We start from the raw sequence: 27012 nt of genomic DNA on the forward strand, positions 1-27012 counted from the left end.
AAGGGAAAATACTGTAATAGGTCCAATTTGGGCATATCCGGTTTTCACCGGATCTTGAGGTTCTGAAACCTAACAAATCCAAAAAACGGGATGGGAATTTTTCGGATGTTAATGTTCGTAACTACGTGTGTTCGGTATTCATCTCTAAATAACCTTATTTATATCTTTAGAACTACTACCGATTTTTCTTGGACAGATTACTTCTATATATGTGCCATTGATGTTATTAAATTTTCAACTTAAAAGGTTAAGGTAACACTCAGTATCTTGAGATTTCACCTAATTAAGGTCAAATTTTTTTTTAATAATTAAAATATATTAATATTTATAAAAAAAAAGGTTTTTGCAAAATCGTACCTCCACCCAAAAAAACTCTAAGGTATTGCTATGTTGTGACGTCACATGTGAGCAGTAGAAATAAATAATTGAATAATATTTAAAGTGTTAAAAAGTAACTCGGTCTGGCTGGGTCTCAAACTCGATCGCCCTGTCGAGTCGGTATGTAGTGCGTTAAACCTTGCGGTTATACCAATCTGCCGACTGTACAAGCGAAATTTGTTCTACGAAAGTTGTGAAATTACATTAGTATAGTTAATGCCGACCGTCATCGCTAGTACCGCAATACCCGCGCGAATTAAATACGGTATCCGCGCACACTTTAATTAGAATCATTGAATTAAATAAACGAATAAAATAATATATTTAAATTAAGTTGTGTGTACATCAGAAACAACTCAACCGAGTGACGGGAAAGTCTTATATAAATATAAGACTTCCTAACTGTGTTATTCTTACAACCGTGTTAGTTTTTTTTTTTTAAATAAAATTAATTTTAAGAAAATATAACAACAATAAAACTCATAAAAATATAATATAATATAATAATATAACAAAAAAAACCGCAGCAAGTAAAAAAGTTGAAATATTTCTATAAATCTCGGGTTTTTAAAATTAGTTCCGATTTAAAGGTGTTAAATTAGTAAATTGTTGATTTTAATTTACAGCTAATTTATAATTTTTTTATAATTTATTTTTTAATGCTATTCTAGGTATATTTGTTCTTTACACAGTTAGTACCCATATTTAAAAAAAGTTTAAATTTAATATATAATTTTAGTTAGATTTTTTTTTAAATAAGATTTATTGTTTTTACTTTCTTGTACTTTGTACAATGAAGTATTGTAATAGCGAAAAATTTCAGGTTTCAGATTTCAACGGAAATATCCATTTTAACAATCCCTGAATTCATTTTGAGTAGTTTTGGCGTGAGGTCTGTACGTACGTATGAACGTATCTCACGAAACTCAAAAACAATTAGCAGTAGAATGTTGAAATTTTGGATTTAGGACTGTTATAAAATATAATTGCGCAGCTCTTCTTTTGATTGCAATCGACTGAACCAAACGTGTCCAAAAAGCACAAAATCCCCAAAAATTTAGTATTTGGACTTTTTTTTATCAGCAGTAATAAGCCGTTATTCAGACCTTTTCAACGATATAACATATATTTTCATTGGTTCCAGAGTTATAGCCAAATTAAATTTTAATTAATGAAATTTTTAGATCTTACAAGGGAAGTCACGTAACGATAGCTGTACCCACAAAATTGTGTGAAAATTAGTTTTTTTTTAACATTAAAATAGCTTTGAGTTGACTTTTATATAATATAAAACTCTGCAAGGTAGGATAACAGGATTCCCTCTGTTCCTACCTACCCGCCGAACGGCGAAAATATTGTTTTGTAAATTTTTCAGACCGATTTCTTTGTGTCTAAATGGTTTTTTCACCATCACGTACTACCGCGAAAAGCAGCTGCGACGATACCAATAAGATTTATTTCAATCGGATTAGTAGGAAAAAAGTTATGCGCGAACAAATAAAAAAAACCATGTACGGGTCGAATACATCACTCCTTTTTAGAAGTCAATTAAAAAAAGAATTCCCTTCTTTTTTCTGAGTTCAAACAATTGAACACAGTTGAAAATATTTGTTTATCCTTACTAAAATAAACTTGATCTTATGAAAATTACAGTAGACATTCATTAAAATAAAAATACAGGTTACTTCTGCATGTCCTCGGTAGTATAGTGGCCAGTATCCCCGCCTGTCACGCGGGAGACCGGGGTTCGATTCCCCGCCGGGGAGGTCTTTTTTTTTTTTACTTTCGCAATTCAATGTAATAAAATAATTTCTTTGAAAGAAAATGTTCTACTGTTCTTAATTATCGTTATTTTCATAATCCTAATTACATTTATTTTTAATCGTATAACTATAAAAGAGAATTCTCATATTTTAATTGCAATGTTTCAGTCTAAGAGTAAAATGTTCATGCTTTGCTTTGCAACGAATTTAAAATGTACCTCGTTTTAATTGTAAGTAAATTTTAATTCGAATATAAAGGAATGATTGTTACGGACTTCAAACAAGCAATATTCATTAATTTAGTTGTTTTGTCGAAATTTAAATATTATAAATAATTAACTAAAATCGAGATGCCTTAGATACTGTTCTATTATTTTATTTAATTGCAATTTAATATTATTCCAATTCGAAAAAATGAAACTTTTGGCCGAATCTAGTAGACATAAGCATTAACCCTAAAACTTTCATCTTCAGTTTCCAGAAGGCTAAGGCTGCCAAATGTAAATGTTGAAGGCAGCCAATTTTAAATAATTAGACATCAGTTTTAACTCCACGGTTCTGAGAATGTTAGTCCAATCACCCACAAGTTTACCTCTTACGGATTGTTTGCAGAGATGAATATTATTTTATGTTATTGTAAATATCTATTGGTGTTGGAAAATCTATTAGAACGTTTTGAGGTAATATTGTCCGATATTCTAGTTTACTGTTTATTGATTGCAATCTGGCCCTTTTTAGTAACCATGAAAAAACTGAGACAACTCAATCACGTAGAAAACGAATTTTAAAAAAATATCTAAATTCAAATTCAACCGCTTTTCATACCTTGGAGTTCATTAATTTAAATAATAATTATTTGTGATCTCTTCAGGAATAATAATGAAAATTTTCAAACAACCGAATGTACAAAAAGGGAATAATTTTATTTATGTAATGTTTCACCACCTTTACAAATTCTTAATCGTTAATAATCAGAATAATTTATGTTTAATTTTTCTACTGAGGTTGTCAGAAATGAATATATCAAATTTCAACTTCCTAGATATTGAGAAAGTTAGAGAATTAGTGGTGAGTGAATAAGAGTTTCCGCAATTACTTCTATAGATCTTATTGAATGAAAGCGAGGAGAATATTTTAATGTTCTAAAATCTAGCAGAAAAAAAATTCAAAAAATCTATATTTTTAAACTTTAATCGGCACCCCTCACTCAACATTGTCCCCAAAGCATTTTTTTTTTTTCTTTAGTCACTTTCACTACTACTATGCCTAGGAAGGCATAAAAAGTATCAGTTAAAAAATCCATTTAATAAAAAAAATATTTTTTTCGATTTTTGGGAAGGAGGAAAATTTTGGGGCAAGATTTTTTTGGGGCATGATTTTGGGCAAGCACGTGTGGATGTCCTAAGCTTAAATTTAAAGTGGGGTTATGTTTGCAAACCTTTCAGAAAATTGGCCTCAAAAAACTATCAACCCCCATCTCCTCTGGATACCAAACTTGATAACCAAACGTTTACCAACAGATTGCGCCATATACATGAGTCTATAAAATTTCATCAAAATTGGTTTATCTAGTCAATAGCTACGCTAACATACGTACGTACGAACATTTCTCCCACTCTTTTTTTGGGTCCCTGGGTCATGAAACGCCGACAAATGAAAAAAAAACCCATAACCCATTTTTTTACTGATTGACATATTTTCATTCTTGCACCATAGCTCTAGAGTTATGAAGCCAGGAAAGTAAAAATCGTACACAGAATTGTGTTTATTTTTTCATAAAATTTTTTGATTTATAATCAACCGAATTCTCATTGTTTTCAGTAATTTATCACTTTTACTCTCTCCTAATATTTCATGTAAAAACGTTGAATTAATAATTGTATAAATATTTGACGTTAATAAAAACGAATATGTAAAGAGCCCCCTACATGCATCAATTGCAAGGGACAGCATTCATGTAGATCCAGGAATTGTCCTGTCTATAAAGAAGAAGTAGCTGTGCAGGAAGTTAAAACCCTGCAGAAAGTCAGCTACATCGAAGCCAAAAAGATTGTTAACGCCCGCAAACCTAGAGCAACAACATCTTATGCTCAGGCTGCGGCTACTGTTCCTGCTCCTGCTCCGATTGCTGTAGATGAGGCTCAAATTATAAATAAACTTGCGCCTACTTTGGCTAACATGATTGACAGGATCATCGAAAACAAGATGAAACCTTTTGGCAATAAAGAATTTCTTAAACCAAAGATAGTGGTACAGCCTGCTGAAGATAAGTCGATAAAAGTGAAAGTTGCTCCTCCAGAAAAGAAAACGGACACCAACCAGAATGTCAAGTCCGTCTCAGCGAGATTCTTGATGAAAAGAAAAAGGTGATACCTACAGAGACTGTTATGGAGGCTCCCAAGCCTCCTGTAACTGAAGTGGCCTCTAAGCCTCAGAGGCCACAAAAAATCACACAGGGGGGGCGAGTGTCCCCCCTCCCACAGGAAGTGACCGGTGCGACCCCCGTGTTGGGGAGCGGCCAGGTTGCCGCCTCTCAATCGGCGCCTGAAACCGGCGCCGATCCATGCCCGTCATCGTCGGCGGCTTCGGTGGTCTCCGATACGGAGACCGGAAGCCTTACAGGCGACGACCTTCTCCGCGAACACGATGCTGTTCGTAGGATGGAGAAGAAAAGGAAAAAGGAATGGCCGAAAGGATAACCCAGACAATAATTTAATTAAAAATTAGCGAGTCGATTGTACAATGGAACATCAATGGATGTTTATCAAACATCCATGAGCTCCAACGCTTGGTACATGACGTAGACCCGATTTGTATATGTCTGCAAGAAACGCATTTCCGCCGAAATGAAAATTTTAAATTAAAAGGATTCGATATATTTCGGCGAGATCAACCGCCAAATGTAAGAGTTAGAGGTGGAGTAGCTATATTAACATCGACTAGAGCTACCCCCGAAGCGGTTGTTCTAAACACAAACCTACAAGCGGTCGCCGTTAGAATGAAGCGTCCGCTCCAGGTCACTGTCTGCAGCATATACTTGCCGTATTTTGATTGGAATAAGGATGACATAGCAAGACTAATTTCCGAGCTTCCCCCACCTGTTTTACTGGTGGGTGACTTTAATGCTCATAATTCTCTTTGGGAATCAGATCGAGTAGATCCCCGTGGAAGAGAACTGGAAGGGTTCCTGATGAATTCAGAACTTATTATTTTAAACGACGGATCAGGAACCTTTTTCAATGCCAGAGATGGATCGACGTCCTGTATAGATCTTGCACTTATAAGCGGATCGATAGCACCAAGGTACAGCTTCCATGTCATAGATGATCTGCATGGAAGCGATCATTTCCCGGTGCAAATTGTAACTGATGTTACAAGAACAATATATCTCATCCCTAAAAGATGGTTATTTGAGAAGGCAGACTGGACGAGCTTCACAGCTACAACGATACTCCCAGAAACAACTGGAGTTATCGGAGACGATGTCGACACCATAACAAATGCAATAATTGAATCGGCATCTAGATATATTCCCAAAACATCTGGGAAACTTACGAAAAAACCCGTTCCATGGTGGAACGATGAAATAAGTGAAGCTATAAAAACAAAGAAAAGGGCGTATAACGCCTTTAAGAAGCGTCCTAGTATAGAAAATCTTGTTGCCTTTAAGAAATACAGGGCGTATGCAAAACGTCTTATGATAGACTCGAAAGAACGATCCTGGCAGCAATACGTGTCATCCATCGACAAAACTACTACTGCATCAGATGTTTGGAGGAAAGTGAAGGCGATTTGTGGGAGTAATGATTTTGCTCCCATAACTAGCCTTCAAGATGAAGATGAAATAAAAGACACTCCATATGAAATTGCAGAGCTGTTATCCAATCACTTCGAAAAGGCCAGCAGAACGGCCAACTACGAGGAAGGTTTTCGAACCAAAAAAGAAGTACTCGAAGGTCTACTAAATTTTAGAACTGAGTATAATTACTCATATAATGTACCATTTAAAATGGAAGAACTCGCGAAAGCGTTGGAAAAAGCAGGTAACACAGCTGCTGGTCCGGATGAAATCCATTATAATATGATCAGGCAGCTGAATACCACTGCAAAACGCAGATTATTAGAACTTTATAATAAAATTTGGCGGGATGGAACGTACCCGCAGCAGTGGAAAAAAGCTCATGTTGTTCCAGTACCAAAGAAAAAGAAAAATTTAACAGACCCCAATAGCTATCGTCCTATTTCTTTGACGTGTGCTATGGGATAAATACTGGAAAAAATGATTAATAATCGACTCGTCTGGGTTTTGGAAAAAGAAAACCTGATATCACCGTATCAAGCAGGTTTTCGGCAATACCATTCTACCACTGATCAAATCATCAGCTTAGAGGACATTATATATAACAGCTTTATTAAAAGGAAACATTGTGTCGGAGTCTTCTTTGATCTTCAGAAGGCTTTCGATATGACCTGGCGTCATGGTATAATGCTCCAGATACATGAATGGGGCATTCGTGGCAAACTGCCTATACTGCTCAGCAACTACATGAATGACCGTACCTTCTAAGTACGCGTCAACAATGAATATTCATGTGAAAGAATCTTGGAAAATGGCATACCGCAGGGTTCGCCGTTGAGCGGTACCTTGTTTACCATTGCCATTAATAAATTGAGACTAGCCATTCCAGTAGAAATCAGCAAAAGCGTATATGTTGATGATCTGGCAATTGTGTATGCCAGCAAGACTGCTATGGTGAGGTACAAATTGCAACGAGCGATCAATGCTCTAAATGAAGTTGCAAGGAATAACGGATTCCAATTCTCACCAGAGAAAACGTGCTGTGTACACTTTTGTAGGAAGAAAATTCCTCATAAAAGTCCTGCGTTGACAATTGACGATAATCTAATACAATATAAAGATAGCGTAAGATATTTAGGACTAGTATTGGATAAATCCCTTACATGGGGATTACATATACAGGACTTGAGTGATATATGCAAAAGAGCCCTAAACATTATAAAATGTTTATCGAATTTAAATTGGGGCTCAGACAAAGAGACATTATTGAGATTGTATAAAGCATTGGTTCAATCTAAACTAGACTACGGATGTATCGTATATTCATCCGCTAGAAAGTCGCACCAAGAAAGTTAGACATAGTTCATAATAGCGGAATAAGATATGCAACAGGCGCTTTCCGCACAAGTCCGGCGGCTAGTCTAATGTCTGAAGCCGGAATAATGCCACTACATTATAGAAGAGATATCCTTTTGTTAAGATATGCAGCAAATGTATGGGCTTTCCCTGCTCATATAAATAATAAATTGTTTACGAATCATCCTATGGCTGCAGTATATGAACATCGTGCTACCTATTCCAGACCAACCGGAATTAGGTACCACGAATTAAGAAGAAAATATGAAATTGCTATACCAGAGACACTAGCAATTTCTACTAGAGAAATACCGCCATGGCTCTTGCCAGCGGTAAATACAAGTTTGGATCTCTCTCAAGGAGAAATAAAAAAGAAACCAGCAGTGATCATCCAGCAGGAATTTTTAGCAACCGTCAGTAGTTACGAAGAACATATTAGAATTTATACTGACGGTTCTAAAACCGAACATGGTGTTGGATGCTCGATATATGTAAATGAAGAAGCCCATTCTTGGAGACTGCCAGATGTGGCCAGTGTCTACACGGCAGAACTCACTGCAATTCAGCAAGCTCTTCGCTACACTGAACACTATTGCGAAGAGAGAGTGCTAATATGTTCCGATTCATTAAGTGCACTCGTCGCAATTCGGAACAAGAACATTAAGGATGTCCTAATTGCAAACATCCTGTCCATTTTATACGTACTAAAACAACGAGGACAGCGATGCGTATTTGTATGGACTCCAGGGCATGCTGGTATTATAGGTAATGAAATCGCAGACGAAGCTGCCAGAAAGGCAACAGTCTGCGATGACTTGGATGCATTTCCAGTAAGAGTGGCAGATGTTAAAAACCGTCTAACCAACATAGTAAGAAACATGTGGAACGCTGAATGGAGGAGTTTAAATACAAAATTAAACTCGGTTAAAACTTCTCCTTATAAATGGAAAAGCGACTTTAAGTTGACTCGCCGTGAACAAGTAGCGGTGACCAGACTTAGAATCGGTCACACGCAATTAACAAATTTATATTTGTTAACCGGCGAAGTGAGACCAATGTGCGGTGTTTGTAATAAAACACTAACAATCAAGCATCTAATAGAAGAGTGTACCATATATGAGGACCTCAGAAAGAGGTTCCGTCTTACAAATAATATTAGTGCTGATCTGGATAATGGAAATGAAGAAAATATAGTTGCATTTTTACACGCCAGTGGACTTCAGTCTATAAAATGGAAGTTTAAAGCTGTGGTAAGAGATACTCTAAGCGGTAGTTTTATATATACATATAAGGGAGTCTCGAAGCGTGGCACGTATAGTGACGGGAGGTAGCCCTCTTGCCTAGGCCATTTTGGCTCACCTGCATTCAAGAGCAGTGAGTCGGGGTGTGTCCGATGATGGCATGGGGGACTCTCAAGGGTGGATTGAGGGCGCGAGGCTATGGTTGTACGCCGTGCATGCCTATGGCCTGATATAAGAAGGATTCAACTGCCACGGCACCCTGGCACGACTGATATACTGCTCAACGGCGGTTCTGGTCGCCCCGAGGGTGCTTAAGCAAACTATAAATGAGACTTCGTAGAAGAAAGAAAGATATGGTATTGATTAGTTTAATTTTAATTTTAAGTTCATGGTCTTTTGAGAACCTATCTCAAATTTTAATATTGGGGCCCTTTACACCCCGTAAGTGTTTGTGATTGTCCTTGTCATTCATGTTTTAATGTTTATAGTGAAGTTTGTGTTTTTAAATAAAATGTAAGGGCCCTTTACACCCTTACATATGACGATCCTGATGGAGATAATAATTCCTTTTAAAGAATGTGACGAGGGCTAATGACCTTAGCAGTCGATGCCCATAAAAATTCAGTTAAAAAAAAAATAATAAATAAAAAAAACGAATATTTCAGCAACTGAGTAACTTTCCACTTTATTAAAAAATTGGAGGATCGTGTCACACTTTCAAATGAAATAAGTGTAAATGAAGTGCAGTAAAAATGTGTTAATGTAATTTAATATGCGTACATGGAAGTAATGTGGTGTCCATATCAGATTTTTTAAATTTGAAAAATAGATTATCCTCTTGTTCAACACAGATAATTATTAAACTATTTAGAAAAATAAAATAATATTTTTTTTTTTATTTCGTTCAGAATATTTACGGCAGTCACGTAACGATAGCTGTAACCACAAAATTGTGTGAAAATTAGTTTTTTTTTAACATTATAATAGCTTTGAGTTGACTTTTATATAATATAAAACTCTGCAAGGTAGGATAACAGGATTCCCTCTGTTCCTACCTACCCGCCGAACGGCGAAAATATTGTTTTGTAAATTTTTCAGACCGATTTCTTTGTGTCTAAATGGTTTTTTCACCATCACGTACTACCGCGAAAAGCAGCTGCGACGATACCAATAAGATTTATTTCAATCGGATTAGTAGGAAAAATGTTATGCGCGAACAAATAAAAAAAACCATGTACGGGTCGAATACATCACTCCTTTTTAGAAGTCAATTAAAAAAAGAATTCCCTTCTTTTTTCTGAGTTCAAACAATTGAACACAGTTGAAAATATTTGTTTATCCTTACTAAAATAAATTTGATCTTATGAAAATTCAGTAGACATTCATCAAAATAAAAATACAGGGAACTTCTGCATGTCCTCGGTAGTATAGTGGTCAGTATCCCCGCCTGTCACGCGGGAGACCGGGGTTCGATTCCCCGCCGGGGAGGTCTTTTTTTTTTTTAATTTCGCAATTCAATGTAATAAAATAATTTGTTTTGAAAGAAAATGTTCTACTGTTCTTAATTATCGTTATTTTCATAATCCTAATTACATTTATTTTTAATCGTATAACTATAAAAGAGAATTCTCATATTTTAATTGCAATGTTTCAGTCTAAGAGTAAAATGTTCATGCTTTGCTTTGCAACGAATTTAAAATGTACCTCGTTTTAATTGTAAGTAAATTTTTAGATCTTACAAGGGAAGTCACATCGGTTCGAATAAGACTTCATCTCCGTTTTTTAAATTTTTTTAAAATTTAAATATATTGATTTATTATTATATATTAACCCGTGATTGTAGAAAAAGTTTTACAATAAATAATTCAATAATAACAATAAAAAAAAAAATTATGAAAAATTCAGAAGTAATTAGTGAAATAAAATTTTATGTACTTTTAAAAATGTGTATGTGTAATTTAATAGGCATAACTACATATGTGTATATGTAATAGATTAGGTGAGACGTCTGATTGTTTAATATTAATTGAAAATTGTAATTTAGAATCGTATTTTTTTTTTAATTTTTTAGCTTAATTTCTGTTTAATTTTATTTAATTAGTTTGGAATTTTTGTTTAATTTTATCTCCATTAATGATAATTACAGAGTGACTGAAAAAATAGACCCTCACAAAAACAACATATACACTGAGATATACGAGCCCGATCTTTAATAAATTGAAAAAAATTCTTACCTTTTAGTTCATTCTTCCTGTGACATTGTCGGATAATATTCTCCCTAAGTTGGAATTGATCATTTCGTGTATGCCAATCATTTAATCACTCTGGTTTGATATAACTCATCTGGTCTTAATTTGTGTACACATTCTCTAGTTTTCAAATTTTCTCTCCCTTTATATTTATCATCTTCTCTTAATGTTTTTATTCTTTCTTTGATATTAACATTTTCTTTCTTTTTATACTTATTATCTTCTCCTAACTATTTTATCCTTTCTTTGTTCTTAACATTTTCTTCCTGTTCATATCCATCTTCTTGTCGTTTTTTGAGATACATTTCTTCACGTTATCTTTCTTTTTCCTGAATGATTCTTTCTTTTTCATTTTTTATTAATCAGCAAATAATCGAATAACAAAAACTGAATATTTTACACCGCAATGTCTAAATTAACATTTTTAACCAGTATACAGGAATTCACTAAACGGAATAGTTTAATTATTATTAACTTTTATTTATACGACACACCAGAAATTTGAAAATTTTGTTAGTCAACACTTCAAAAGATACGAATAATACTAATCTAGTAATACGAGTAATAAAGGGAATTTTACTCTATCCTAATATTACATGTAAAAACGTTGAATTAATAATCGTATAAATATTTGACGTTAATAAAAATGAATATTTCAGCAACTGTGTAACTTTCCACTTTATTAAAAAATTGGAGGATCGTGTCACACTTTCAAATGAAATAAGTGTAAATGAAGTGCAGTAAAAATGCGTTAATGTAATTTAATATGCGTACATGGAAGTAATGTGGTGTCCACATCACATTTTTTAAATTTGAAAAATAGATTATCCTCTTGTTCAACACAGATAATTATTAAACTATTTAGAAAAATAAAATAATATATTTTTTTTTAATTTCGTTCAGAATATTTACGGCAGTCACGTAACGATAGCTGTAACCACAAAATTGTGTGAAAATTAGTTTTTTTTTAACATTATAATAGCTTTGAGTTGACTTTTATATAATATAAAACTCTGCAAGGTAGGATAACAGGATTCCAACCGGAAATTTAATTTTACTTTTCTACTTTTAGCTTACATTTATTCCATTCTATACGTATTCTAGTCGCTTACTAAAAGTCTACGTTATAGAGGATAAGGGAAATGAGCTAACTTTGGTTAGGTAACTCGGGTGAGTATCACCGGTACGTAAAATCGTTAATAGGTAGTTTTTTGTTAAAAGCTTTTGTAAAGTTAAAAAATAACTTTCTACATATTCTCATTAGCATATGTAACCTAATCAGTGTTCATTAGATACGATTAAAATATATGTATTTTAACCCACGAATTTAATGAATTATTTTCCAATTTTTCATGCATTCTGGGCAAAGCAAAACTTAAATAAATTTTCATAAAATCGGTATTCTTTGTAATTTAAATTTCAAGTGAAGAAAATAAATTAAAAGGAACTTGTAGGATATATATGTTGTTTCAGTGACAAAGAAAAAGACTAATAAAATGATAACATGTCATTTAGTATTATCATATGTGTTCAAAATTTTACAACAATAAAAATTCGGTCAACTTAACAAAATTATAAATATACAGCATATGAAGAAACTCTATCGACTTTGATTAAAATTCAGAATTGCCGGTTAAAGCACTACGCTTAAATGGAGAGGATGCATAAGGATCGATGACTCATTAGATTTTGGAGAAGATCACCAAAGTTATGCCGAAATGGAACATGCAAATTTATAAATAGACAAGAACTGGAAGAGTCTATTATGTATGTTTAGGATAAAGATAAATAATAGTTATACGTAGTTATATAAGGCCGTCAAAACACAAGAAGTCAGAAAAAAATCGCAGGTTTTTTGTTCCTGAAATTGAAAATGAATGCGTATTTCTTGAAAAAATATTTATTGAAGGATGTAATCAAAACAATTTTATACGAAAAAAATTGATCATTGATATCTAGTTTAGTCATTTCATACGTACAAAAAAATAATATTTTTACTATTAAAAAAATAGGCTTCGCATAATATCGAGTGAATTTTTTCATTTAAAATTGTACAACATATTTCACTGTTAAGAAAAACTAAGCTTATTGAAACTATAAGTTTACATTATTAGCATGGTTATAAAACTTTAAAAATTCAGATAAGCTAAATATTTTTACTGTACTCAATGAAATATTTTCATTTTTTTTATATACCAATTCATTCGCAGCGTATTTATGAACCAAATGAACATAAATGTTCTTTTATTAATTTAAGTAACCAATTCCGAATGAAGAGTTATTAAAAAAAATTGTCAGTGTATATATGAATGCGTGTGAAAATTTCACAAGTATATGCATAAATTGAAGTGGATAGTAATAAAGGAAACTTATTTTTACACTTTCTTCTGTTTTATGTTGACAAATCTTCGTAATAAAATGAAATTTCAAGTAACTGATTAAGAAAGTAACATCAATATAGATTTTTTCCGTTATTATTAAGCAAGTTTTTAAGCTTCAAAATCATTGGTAAAGATATAGGTCGAAAAAAAATTAATTTAAAAAGTTCTTTTTATTTTAAAGGCGAACAAAAGAAAGTTTGACTTCTTATAAAAAATAAATAAAACAGAAATTGTTTACGGAAGTGGTAAAAAATAATTATTACCGAAAATCCATTAATCATTTAAAGGAAGAAAGAATGTGTATAATGTAGAACAGCCAGGAGGGTAGACAAGAATAACGGTAGAAAGAACCCCACAACAAAATAAAAAAAAAATATTGTGACGTTTTGTTTAAGGGTAAGGGAAAGACAGAGAGAGTGAATAGGAGAGAGATGGAAAGTCATGGAAAGGAAGTCCGTTTGTTTATTTATTGTTAAACAGCTGATAACAGTCATAATGAATTATTTCTTAGCGTACATGTCAAACCAATAAACCGCTATAATGAGTTCCATATGGTTACAACCCTCCAAACCGACAGCGTAAAATTTATATTAAATCTTTTTTTTTTTTTTAAATGTGTACCATTTAAAATAATGACTTGAACCTAAAATATTCAAATAGTATTGTACGATTAGTATAATGACTTGACACAGTAATTTTCTACGATGATTAAAATATAAAAGTGTACTTTCACAATTCCTCACTTTTTAAAATTTTACAATTAGAGTTTTTAAAATAGAAAATGAAAGTCTTAACATTTATACATTTTCATTTCGGGATTATACCACCTCAATAACGATGACGTGTCCCTCTAGCAGCTCTAATAATCCTATCTAATTTAATGAATCAAGCTTCCTGTTATATTAATAATTTTTCTGGAACTTACACGCTAATAATTGTAAAAAATATCAAAATCTTTACGAAAAAAAATCTTCAAAAAATCTTTACGACTGACGATTGTGAATTATTAACAACAATACTGATCCAATTTTATCTTTTACAATTAATTTATTATCTGAAGAGTTTCAAAAAAAAAAAAATTCCGTTATGCAATTCTGATTGTCATCGACGTCATCATTTATAGTTATTCAGAATGACAAATGTTTTGGAGATTGATTTACGTCTCTGGAATTTGGCATTAACTAATCTTTAAGTGTCTCATATTTTTAGAACTAATTACAAGTATCTCAAAATGATAGCCTTTTCATGTATTTTTTTTTTAAGATTGTAGTAATGAACAAGGATAACTAGGTATTTTGTTAAACTGAATCAACTTAGTTTGATTATCTTAGGATAAACATAAAAGAAAACTTTATATTTTTTATCTGGCAGGCCAAAAGAATTTAAGCTTATTAAAATTAAGTTTTCTAATTAATTGTTACATTATTATTTATTATTTTATTTCTATTTAATTTATTACTTTATTTTAAGTTTTCTATTTAAAGTAATGAGCATTGATTAAGAAATTACATTTTCACAGGATGAAATCAATCGTCGTCCTTCATTTAATCACTTTTTTTTAGAAAAAAGTACTAAAATTTTAAAGAAAAATTCGTTTAAATGCTATTTAAACAAATTAATTTTATAATTTTTCTGTAAGTTTTATGGTATTAGCTTAAACTAAACCAAAATAAACTATTCGTGAATGAGAAACATGACCACTGCAGTATTCCTATACTGGTAAATTTTTTAATCCATCTATTTATATTAAAATAAATAAAAAATATCTAACTTTGATTGAACAGACCATTTTAACATATTCCGAAAAATTAGGACCCAGTTCCAGGTATCTTCAACTATTCCCATGCAATATTTGATAATTATTTATTTATTTATTTTTATCAAAATATTATTTAAAAAACTAAATAATATTCTTTAGCATAAAAACAGAATTTCTAGAAATAAAACAGAATCCTTAGATAAAATAAGCGATAAAATAAATTCAACAAAAAAAAAAATTCCAGACTTTATAATCTTAATTTTAATTATCACTAAAAGAAATTCTTTGGTCAGCTTCATTTAAATAGATTTGAACGTTCAGCAAAAAAAAATTTGGGATATTCAGTTAATCTATTATTTATTTATTTTTATCAATTCTAATATAAAAAACTAAATAATATTCTTGAGCATAAAAATAGAATTTCTAGGAATAAAACAGAATCCTTAGATAAAATAAGCAATAAAATAAATTCAAAAAAAATTCCAGACTTTATAATCTTAATTTTAATTATCATTAAAAGAAATTCTTTGGTCAGCTTCATTTAAATAGATTTGAACGTTCACCAAAAAAATTTGGGATATTCAGTTAATCTATTATTTATTTATTTTTATCAATTCTAATATAAAAAACTAAATAATATTCTTGAGCATAAAAATAGAATTTCTAGGAATAAAACAGAATCCTTAGATAAAATAAGCAATAAAATAAATTCAAAAAAAATTCCAGACTTTATAATCTTAATTTTAATTATCATTAAAAGAAATTCTTTGGTCAGCTTCATTTAAATAGATTTGAACGTTCACCAAAAAAATTTGGGATATTCGGTTAATCTAGTTAAATTTTTACATCATCGATAAATATATTATCCTATTGAAACGCTGTACATGCATTGTTTCACAACAGAAAGAAATATATTAATATGTTGCTATCTATTAGCAGTTCTAATCTAACTTTTGATTATGATTCATGCAACTAACTGTGAGATACAAACAGTTACCGATCGAAGTTGCTTTCATAGATAGTAATGATGCTCATTAAACAGCCAGTATCAAACAGTGTCACCGGTAGATTTAAATATCACATGTATCTTAGTGAAAGAGTAATGATAAACTTAGTGAAGTGACCGATAAGCAACTAACAATATATTCAATTCAGTGAAGAAGGAAACAGGAAGTCAGTTCATCCTACTTTTCCTTATACATGTTATTCCGGAAAAATTATTGTTAGTCTGTTAGGAATGATTTTTACTGATTTCAGGTTGATTACAACCATTATAGGTTGACACTTAAGATAGATACATTCAAAATGTTATAAATAGAATTTATTCTGAGATATCTTTCGGTTGTCTAAAATACGTATAGTAAATACAATTTCCGAACTGATTTATTTTTTCAATCATATTTAGTATAATTTAGTCATTATTTATTTCAAACCTTATAAAAAAAAACTTAAAAACTTTAATATGTTCTGCTAATGGTAGGAGACCTATTTTCTTGTTCGCGCGCATGTTTTGTGTAATTATTTGTTAATGAAGGAATTGCAACTTGAATAAAATTACTGTAGAAATGTTTATTAGCTCGCTAATTATCTGATATTAAGGTTAGTTATGCGAATGCATAATGTAATACACTACATCTAACAAGCTTACGTTATTATATACTATCATGGAATTTCAGTAGGAGAGCTTTTAACTTCAATGGAGAGAGAGAGGAAGAGAGAGACTTAATAGCCTGAAAGTGGTGAAGTAAAATGTTACCTATCATCAAGATAAAGAGGGGAGGGAAACTAGAAGTTTATCGGAACTTCCTCATAAAGCAATAGATAATGCTGAAAGTCGTCTACCCTTATGGATACGCACCCTTTGCTAAGTACAGTATATAATTTACTTATATATAATATATATCTGTCATTTGTTTCTGTATATATTATAACAAAACTAAAATAATTTCCTGGTACTTTTATTGTATCTTGCTTATTTCACTAAAATTACACTCATACTTCCGGTTTTATTATAAAACACACTATCAGGTCATGTCACGATTACCAGACTACTTTTGCTTCTTGTTTCTAGGATTATTATATAACACGCTGCATAACTACAGTTTTACAAATAGCAAAGAAGGCGCTATTGATTTCCTGTTTTGATAGTGATTTTTGTAATATTAATAAATTACTCTTACAAGTAAAATGAATTATATAAATTTATATACTTTTATTGATAATATAATATATATATAAGCAGTCGACAACACAAACGAAATAAGTTAATCTTGATAACTTTTTCATTATATTTATAGCTTTTTCTTTTCTCCATAAAAGCAATTGAATTTAGCTACCTTGCATCAGAAAAAGTTTGATGAACCGTTATCTGTTACAGGCGAAATACCAAGAAATACTTTTCAAACGTATTGATATGTATCGTTGTAGTAGATAGTAAGTTTACTAATAAAGCTTACTAATCGCCTCTATACATATCCTTGAAAGCTTAACCTGCTTACATAATTCAAATATTGTCATGAATCAATTGATTTTAAGACATGAGATAGTCTGATAGGTTATGTATTACCAATTACCAATTTACTCGTTTAAGCGTTTTCAGTCATATGTTTCAACAATTTTTTTACGTTTCTATCAAGATGGGAATTATTTTATACGTTATAGAATATATCCGTTATTTTTAAATTTAACGGAAGTACCGTCCGTTATAATGTATAAGGAGGTAAACATTTTTATTTATAAGTTGATCCGATTAAATTAATATGAACTGATTTTGGTGTAATCCAGTATATCTAAAAAATTATTATTTTTGCGTAGATCATTTCACACATTGCGATGACCAAAATAAGGCAATAAAATTGGTTGAAACTACTTTCCGGAATGAGAAATCAGCTATTTTAACCTAATTTAATAGTTTATTATTTTTATAATAGAATATTATTTATTTATTAGGATAGTATCTATCTAAAGAAATAATTAATTCTATTTAAAAATAATCTAATATAAAAATAAATTATATTTATTAAATAAGAGAAGTTAAAAGTATATATCGAATATTATTTATTTATTACTACTTATTATAATTTAATACTAAATTTCACCTGCTTGCAATTAAAAATAAATAATATATTTTTTAAAATAAAATCCGTTTTGAAATTTAAAAAATACTTGCGGAATTCTACGCAAGACCGACTTTACGTAATTTTATTTAGTATAATTTTTTCCGTAAGCAATATGCAAAACATAAATTAAATGAGAAAACTAAACGAACTATAATTTTTTTTATAAAATATTAATTTAATATATTAATTTAATATTAAAAAATAATTTCTGTTTATAAGAAAATTAGATTATTGTACCGTAATTTGATAAAATTATTAAAAATAACGAGTACACCCTTCACACAACCATTAAGATTAAATTCCCGTATCACTGTGGCTCACTGCATAAGCGCATATGAGAAATGCATCAGACCACTGAAATATAGAAATATTTCTATATTTCAGTGATCAAGACGAAGTCAACACAACCTCAAATTGAGGTTATGTTGCCTGTCAACATTAAATTGAGCATAACTCAAGAACGACTCAATCAATGGTCATCAAATTTTCACATGCACAACTTCAGATACATTACTACAGCATACCTAAATTTCAATGAAACTGATCTAGTAGTTTTGGAGATTTTCGATCCACAAACTTTTATACATGAATGTTATTTTATGAGAATTTCGAGCCACAAAATTTTATGCATTAATGGTATTTTCGTAATTCTCATACTTTAAAATTTAAAGAAAATTCATTTTCAGCAAAATTAGTGGAAGTTCATGAAATTTCTATCGACTTTTATGTTTTAATTTTTTTTTTTTAAGTTAGGAATGATTTCAAAAAATGAATAATTTCAAATATGTGTTTAAATAAATTTAATATGAGATGACAGATTATCTAATTTAAAATTCGTTTTGTAAGATTTTAATTAACTACCAACATATTTTACAACTGTTTCATCTCTTCGAAATTTAATAATAAAACAAAAAAATTAAGACATGTAATCTTATGTATGAGTGGTTGTAACAATTTAGATGTTATTTTATTACAGAATCTGTTTGAGTAATTAACATAGAAATAAATTAAACCATCTTAGAGAACATATTTAGGGATTACAAAACTTTAATTATAACCAGAAGTAGTCAGGCTGTTACATATACACATTTTTACACATATACATTTATATATAACAACATTAATTAAAAATAACTTTGATTAGTAATTTTCTAGATAAATTCTAGAACAAACACACACTTTTACTTTCATTCTTATGTATTATTTCACGTGAAATTAGTAATGGGAAGATTTTTTATGCTAATAGATTTCCTTAATACGATGTTTAAAACATTTTTCTCAAGCTAATTCTTTAATAATCTTCTTACAAGAACCAGTTTTTCTACATTAGTTAATTTGCTTCTATTCGAAATATTAACAATGGATGATGTTTCAACTTTTTAATAATTTAATATAAGCTAGAAGAAATATAAAATCTATTGTAAAATAAATCAAATTTAATAGTAATTTACGTAAAATTTATTCATTCTAATTTTAATCGGTCATTTTAACACAAAAACGTATGATTTATAAGTTAAAAAAAAAGATTTATAACTTAATAACTTTATGTATCGAACGTTAACGAATAACTTATTTTTGTTCTCTTTTTTACTACGTTCCTTTTCCGTAGTAATAAGAAATCTCAGTATTACGTAAAACTAAAATATTTAATTTATTATAAAACTTAGTATTAAATAGGCATTTTCTTTCTTGTAGTGACATATTTTAATTGTTACGGGAAAATTATCTTATAAAAAACTGAAATAGTATTAAACTTAATACACTTTTACCTTCAATCTTAAATTAACATTAACTTAATGTAAAAAAATAACTTATTTAGCGTAGCCTCAACTATTATGTACGAAATGAACATTGTAAATTAAAAAAAAATACCACTACACCAATCGTCCTTTCATCTGGAAGTGCTGGGTTTGAATCCCGGTCAGGTATAACATTTTTCATACGCTACAAATTATATGTACGTATATGTATATATAAATTCGCAAATAAATATCTTATGGAAGCATTAATAAACTTGTAAAAAGACTTAAGGCAAAATATATGTTAGCACTCCGCAGATCGGCCTTATATATATATATATGGTTTTCTATAAATTCTCATTACAATGTTTGTTTTCATTCTCTCATACGTGTTAAGTTATTTTTTAATGATATTTTGATATAAGTGAATACGTAAAATAAATACAGATAAACTTAACACAATTTTACTTTCATTTTTAAAATAACATTAAGTAAATGTAAAAAACAACTTATTTAGCGTAACATCAACTATTATGTACGAAATGAACATTGTACACTTTAAAAAAAAAGGGAGAATGTATATTGTACAAATGGTCAGACTTTAGACTCATTAATCTCTTTAATTACAATGTATTTTAGACAAGATCAGATTGTCAATATTTTAGACCGGAAATAAATGATTACTTATTATTTAAGCACTTCCAACTGTTACCATACTTTAAGTGGACAGATGAAACAAGCTGTATTTTAGAGTTTGATAACATTTATTATAATGGTGTAACAAATAAACAGTTCATAGCAGACACCATGCTTCGGAGTGACTGTACCTAACTAAACATTGATAGTTGTGCACTAGCTCAGTTAGGCGACTGATAGTCTATTCATTTTGGAATGTTGTATTACCTATAGGGTTTGGTTTGGTTTTGCTATTCACTCCTTTGTTAGATAGTTTAACTAATGCAGACAGTTAACTACGAAACTTGGATCGATTTCAAATCCTGTTGCTGGTTTGTTTTTGTAACCTTTACTTATAGTTATTGAGAATTAAATACTTATCTACCAACTTATAATTAATTTTATCGCGGTAGTTAATAACGTTTATAATTTTCGAATAGTTTTAATTGTACAATAATAATTAATACGTTCGGCTAAGAAATTCTTTACAGTAGAAATGAATCCAGTAACATGTACTGTAATAATAATGTGAATTTTATAAAAGAATCTTTCACGTGTAAACTAACTGTTTAAAATCGGAGTAATTTGAGATCATCTGTTAGGTTGGTTATAAATTATGTATAATTAAGGAAATAAGCAAAAATAATAATAATAGAAAAACGCTGTTTGTAAGCAGCCTAAAAATAAATACAAATATGAAAAACTGCTCAGGATTAAACGTCCAAAATTATTATTTCAGAATATTCCTCTTTTTAATGCGTAAATACCTCTAATAATTAATTAACATTTTATCGCAAAATGTATGATATACAAGAGAGTATAATCTTACGTACCTAATTACACCACCTAACGTAATAAAAATTCCCTTTTTATTGTTAAATTCATCATTATAAATAAAAAAATAAATAAAAAACTTAAAACTAAATTATATTCGGCATATTCATCTAGCTCACAGTATACTCGTAGGAGTACCCTTTAATTTCAACACTTTCTGTATCTTACAACAAATAAGGATTTCAGATAAAATGTAGAAAAAAAAAGGTGAAATAAAAATTAATTAATAAGTGTAAACTACATTACTGCATAAAAAATGTAAACAGATCTTTAACAAATTAATTTCCCAAATACACTATACCAATAAACATACAAAATTATGAAATTTAACTAGAGTTATCAATTTTATTTACCTGGTGTAGAAAAAAATATTCGTTGTTTAATAATTAAATTCATTCATTCATTTTTTAAAATTAAATAATGTCAAAAGAGAATAGAGTACAAAACGAACAATTTTGATATAACATCAAAATGTAGTCTCTGGTACAAGAAGAATATTTATTTTTATAAAAATGAATTAAACGAAGGTAAAAAATCTGTACTGCCATACCTATAATAATTTTATGCTGATGATGAAAGATCATCAGCAAAATATAATTCATCATCAAATATAATTTGGGAGATTTAATCAAAGAAATTTATTAAGAACGGTGTGATTGATTTACAAATCACTTTAACTAGAGTAGTAGACTAGTGTAGTATACTTTGAGTGTAAATCACTCAAATAGAGGGCTAAACTACCCTCTTCTGAGGGTAGTTTAGCCCTCTTTATAAAACTTCTCTAATCCGGTATTAACACCAGTTTCTAGTAATATAACTTTAACGTAACATTCACACCAATAATAATCCTAAAGAAAAACATTAAAGAAGCAATAACTGCAATTTACTTCCATTCGTAAGATGTATGGTAGATAAAAAGTAATTTGTGTTAGAAAAAAAGACACGTCTATCATTTTTTAACATAGCTAAACGGCAGAATTTTTTTTAAGTGGGAAATTTATTTAAACTCAGAAACATATTTACTGTTTAGTAAAATAGAAAAGGATCTTTTCGTGAAATATTTAAACTAATCATTTAGTTGCTAACTATGAATAATAGTAACACTGTACACAATTTATACTGAAATATAAGTAAATTTTTAGATGAAATATAGTACACGAAACTGATCTCATCAAAAATAAAAATTATAATAAAATAAAAAATAAATATAAATATTATTATAAAATTATACATCTATAAATTAAAAATATAATCCTTCAACAACGGTAAGCTAATTAAAGAATTATATTGGCTCGTTACATCTTTGTCGGTAAGTTTGAAGCTACACAAGAACAATAAAAGAAAAGGAGACATTATTTTATTTCACAGTTTTCTATTAACTTATATAATTATTGAAAATTAAAAAAAAAAATAATGAAGGAAAACGAAAGAAAAGTTTTTTTTTCATTATTTTTAACAAAAAAACTTCACGCTCGTGTAAACACGTAACTTTTCGTGAAACACATAGGAGGTTTCACAGAATGAATGACGATATATTAGATTATCCGTGATGAAGTAAAAGTTATTATTCAATAATCATTTACTTTTTTTTTTTACTTATTAACTTCTTCAGAAGTGATTTTTTAATAAAAAAAAACTTCACCCAAATAGTGAGGAAAATGATATAAGCTTAGTTATTTCGAAATTAGTACGGCGTAATTTTAGAATTTTTATTTTTGCGAATTTCAATCGAATGTAACGCCAAAAAATTGGTACTTTTTTAGAGTACCTTTAGTTTTCTAAAGAAAGATTTCAATAATGAAATTTATTGAAAATTATTTTTAATAAACTTCAATAATTTAAGTAATGAAAATTGTATAGATTAACATAAAGAGTGTTTGTAAAGTGAAACCACCATTAATTGTTATACTTTCTCCCTCTCTCTTGCTTCCTGATAAAATTAAAATACTCTTAAATTATGTATTACAATACATCTAAAATAATAAAACTAAAATATACATGATCATATATTTTTTTTATTATTATGATGATTATGCTGTAAATTCATTAGCTGAGGTATAGCATGCCAATTATAATTAAATACAATTGGTTAATTAACTAATAATTTTAAAAGAATTTGTGATAAATTCACCGAAAAACAAATAAGATAAACGATTCTGATTTATTTCGAAAAAATGTGAAAGTTATTTCGTACAATGTAGACCCGAAGAAATTTAATACAGTTACGTGTTATTTCTGTTATAAGAAAGGAACTGCTGTCAATATTTTCGAAGAATCATACACACGCGTGTTCATTTTACAGACGTTTAAACATTTTTGCCATATGGTGTATGGTAACAAACAACTTAAAGAGAAAACCGTTTGTTTATGAACCATAAAATGTTGAAAGTTCGGTCATTTGTAAAATAAGTTTAGACAGTCTATACGAAGATGTCTACAGGAATATGTCTGAATTTTACATAACCCAGTTTTTAGACGTAGCTGAAAATATAATGAAATATCTAGAAGTATACGAATTATTTGTGTTCTGTTTAAAACAGAAATTAATATTTATGTATGTAATCCTATATAAATAACCTGAATTAATTAATTGTTATACTTTCTCCCTCTCTCTTGCTTCCTGATAAAATTAAAATACTCTTAAATTTTGTGTTACAATACATCTAAAATAAACAAAACAAACCGACATTCTTATTTCAGGCATTCATCTTATGTTGGTTAAATTGAGGTTATGCAGATGATACTTCCCCACCCGTCACTTACAATTTGGGTCTGGTGCCAAACCCTGGCTCATTTCCAGTTAATGTTCATCTCGTTATCTTTCTTTGACGACATTTTATTTTTATTTTTGTTGTTCTCGAAACTATTATTATATTTATATTATTATTTTACAGTATTCAAGAAACTGTTAATGTTCCTCGTTCTGGTTTATCATTTCAAACAAGAAAATTTATTAAAAAATTAATAAAATAAAATTTTAGTAATACTTGTTGATATGTAGCAGTCATCAAGTTTATTTATAAATAAGAATTATGTTCTTGTATTCAACTTTTAGCAAGAATTTGGCACTTTTTCATATTTATCTCTTATCTCATGTAATATATATATATATATATATATATATATATGTGTGTGTGTGTGTGTGTGTGTGTGTGTGTGTGTCCTAAGTTAACAGTAGTAAAACGGAACATTAATTAACATTCATATTAATGTTTTAATATTAATGTATTAATCTCCGGTTTTCATCCGGAGAATTCGGGTTCCAATCTCCGTCAAACATGGCATTTTTCATCCGCTAAAAAAATTTCATTTCCATATTTCATGCACAAGCTTCAAATATATGTGCTGATTGAAGTAAACAAAATTTCAGTTTTTACCACGATTTATAATTTTTACGATTTTTTTGCTATTTTAATCAAATTATTTTATTTTGATTACTTTTTTCCTTAAATGAAGGTACTAACAGAAATTCATTTATGAACCTCACTTCATAAGGTTTAAATTAATTTTGGTCATTTGGTTCGTCAAACCCATCCTAAATGTTCCGTTCTGTTAAAAAATCTTAAAAGTCAATGTTCAAAACTTATCCACAAAGAAAGTGAAATTAAAAAAAGAGTAGTTATTCACCTTGTAACACTGTTCTTTTATTACAATCAAGCTTTGACTAATCATCAATTGTGACAGAAAAACGAATTTTTTTTAAAGTTCGTATCACTTCATTTTAATTAAAAATCAAACTTGCATTACCCAGCAAAATTTATGCCACAGTTTCTAACCGAGTAATATAAAGCAAAACTCGTTGTTGTCAGTGGATAATTTTTAAAACACTAATTGTCTCCATTTCACAGAAATCGTATGACAATTATCACAAAACAACGGAAAATTATATTACACCAATGATTAAATTGGCACGCTCAGAATCAAGATCACGGTGAGATCTCTCTGAATAAAGAGTGTTTATTAGAAGTATACTCTTGTCGTTGGGCTGTTTATCCAACGAGATCAAACAGTCAAGAAAGAATTTTATTTGGTCATACAGTCCTACGTTTAAGAGGATAATTTGAAAGAAACTGTAACGTGAGCAGCATCTCATGGATGCTACTCCTTGACAAACAACCGCATAAGTACTGTTCTTTAACGAGATTGGCTTCCTATTCTCTATCATAGTTTCTGTTAATTTTGTCTTGTTAAACAAATTAAACCGACTTTAAAAGTAAACATTAGATGACTCGCTTTCTAAATACTGATGTTTTCTTCAGTAAGATCTTTCGAAGCAAATTAGTAGTACGTTCTTCAAAGCAGTTACACGCTGTTATTAACGCCATCCGTGTTACAAAGATTAGAAAACTCCTTAAGTATAAAATTAAGTTATATATTTGACCTGTTTTGTGTGTTTATTTAATTTTTTTTGCGTTTGTAAAATTTAATATTGTTCAAGTATATTTAGATCTTTATTTTTATGTGCTAATTGTAAATTTATAAATACGAAATGAAGATATCTTACGTATTTGGTATTTATTATAATACCTTTATAATATTTTTATATACTACAAAAAATATTTATAAGTGATTATGAGAGAAATAGGTAAACATAATAGAAAAGGTTTAAAAACCTATTAATTTGAAAATCTAAAAACGTTAGAGGTATAATGAAAAATCTATGATAAATTCGAATGAATCTACATTGCTGATGACCACCTGGTTCCGTTTGTAAAATCAGCTCTTTTTTATTTCATTCTAACATATCAGCTCATTTGTCAGTTGTATAACAGTTTTACACAATAAATAAAAAAATAGAGTTCTATATATAATTTGCTTGTTGTGGTTACTGTACTTATATTTGTAACCTATTTCTATAAGATGATTGGCAAAGTTTTATTTTACTGTATGTAGCATCTGCATGTTTTTCGTATTTGTGTAGATTAATCTACATAAATAATCTACATTAATGTAGATTTACGTGCACCAATCTATTCAGTTAACTACTTTGAAGAAAATTCTACTGGTAAGCTACGAAATATTTTAAGGAATAAAGGATTCATGTGTTTAAAAATAAATCGTTTAGGTTTTATAATATTAAAGTATTATCACCAAAGTGTATTATCACCGTGCTTCAACGAATTAAAATGTACCTTACAAAATTTTTCGTTTTCAAACAAGAGAAGTATAATTGGTTAGCTGGCATCTCTCCCGCCACCACCCCATTCGGTCGCCCTAGAGCATAGACCAAATGTTCCGTGCCAAAAAACGGCTACTATGCCTCAAAACAGATTTGCGACCTCGTTATTCCTAATGCTCCTAGTGAGCTCCTATCTTGCGTGAGCGGTTAAGCTGGGTGCCGTATAGCACCCGCTTACGTGTCCCTACCGCTCACTTGTCAAATTAAAACTAGATCGGGGAGGCGCACCCCTTGTTACAAATTAAAACTAAAAAAGTTACAAGTTAAAAAGACGGCCATTTAAGCCGCCACGCCTCGGTCGCTGTCAGCCAACTAGTGCCTGTCCACCCTTTAAAGCGCTTGGAGCTTTTACTGGCTGGTGGCCAGCCATTATTTCGGATAAGGACTTCCCACAGGAAGGAATCAATAAATCCCATTTAAATTTAAAATCTAACGATGACGGTTGAACATCGCAACCTCATCGAGGAACCCCCACACGGTCCGACAATGCGGCTCTCACCACATCGACTCGCCGTTTATGAGCAGCCAGTTTTCCCCCTG

At 30.0% G+C, this 27012-nt stretch overlaps 1 protein-coding gene and 2 non-coding genes across 4 annotated transcripts in view; 2 read left to right on the plus strand and 1 right to left on the minus strand.

The window, feature by feature from the left end:
• LOC142326979 (uncharacterized) overlaps nucleotides 1–27012 on the minus strand; it is a 226633-nt gene that overhangs the window by 158981 nt on the left and 40640 nt on the right. The window lies entirely within an intron of this gene.
• On the plus strand, nucleotides 2073–2144 carry TRNAD-GUC (transfer RNA aspartic acid (anticodon GUC)). Its single transcript has one exon. It is a non-coding gene; the product is annotated as a tRNA-Asp (tRNA).
• Nucleotides 9954–10025, plus strand: TRNAD-GUC (transfer RNA aspartic acid (anticodon GUC)). Its single transcript has one exon. It is a non-coding gene; the product is annotated as a tRNA-Asp (tRNA).

This window comes from Lycorma delicatula, chromosome 6 (assembly GCF_047948215.1).
Source record: "Lycorma delicatula isolate Av1 chromosome 6, ASM4794821v1, whole genome shotgun sequence".
Classification (NCBI taxonomy): domain Eukaryota; kingdom Metazoa; phylum Arthropoda; class Insecta; order Hemiptera; family Fulgoridae; genus Lycorma; species Lycorma delicatula.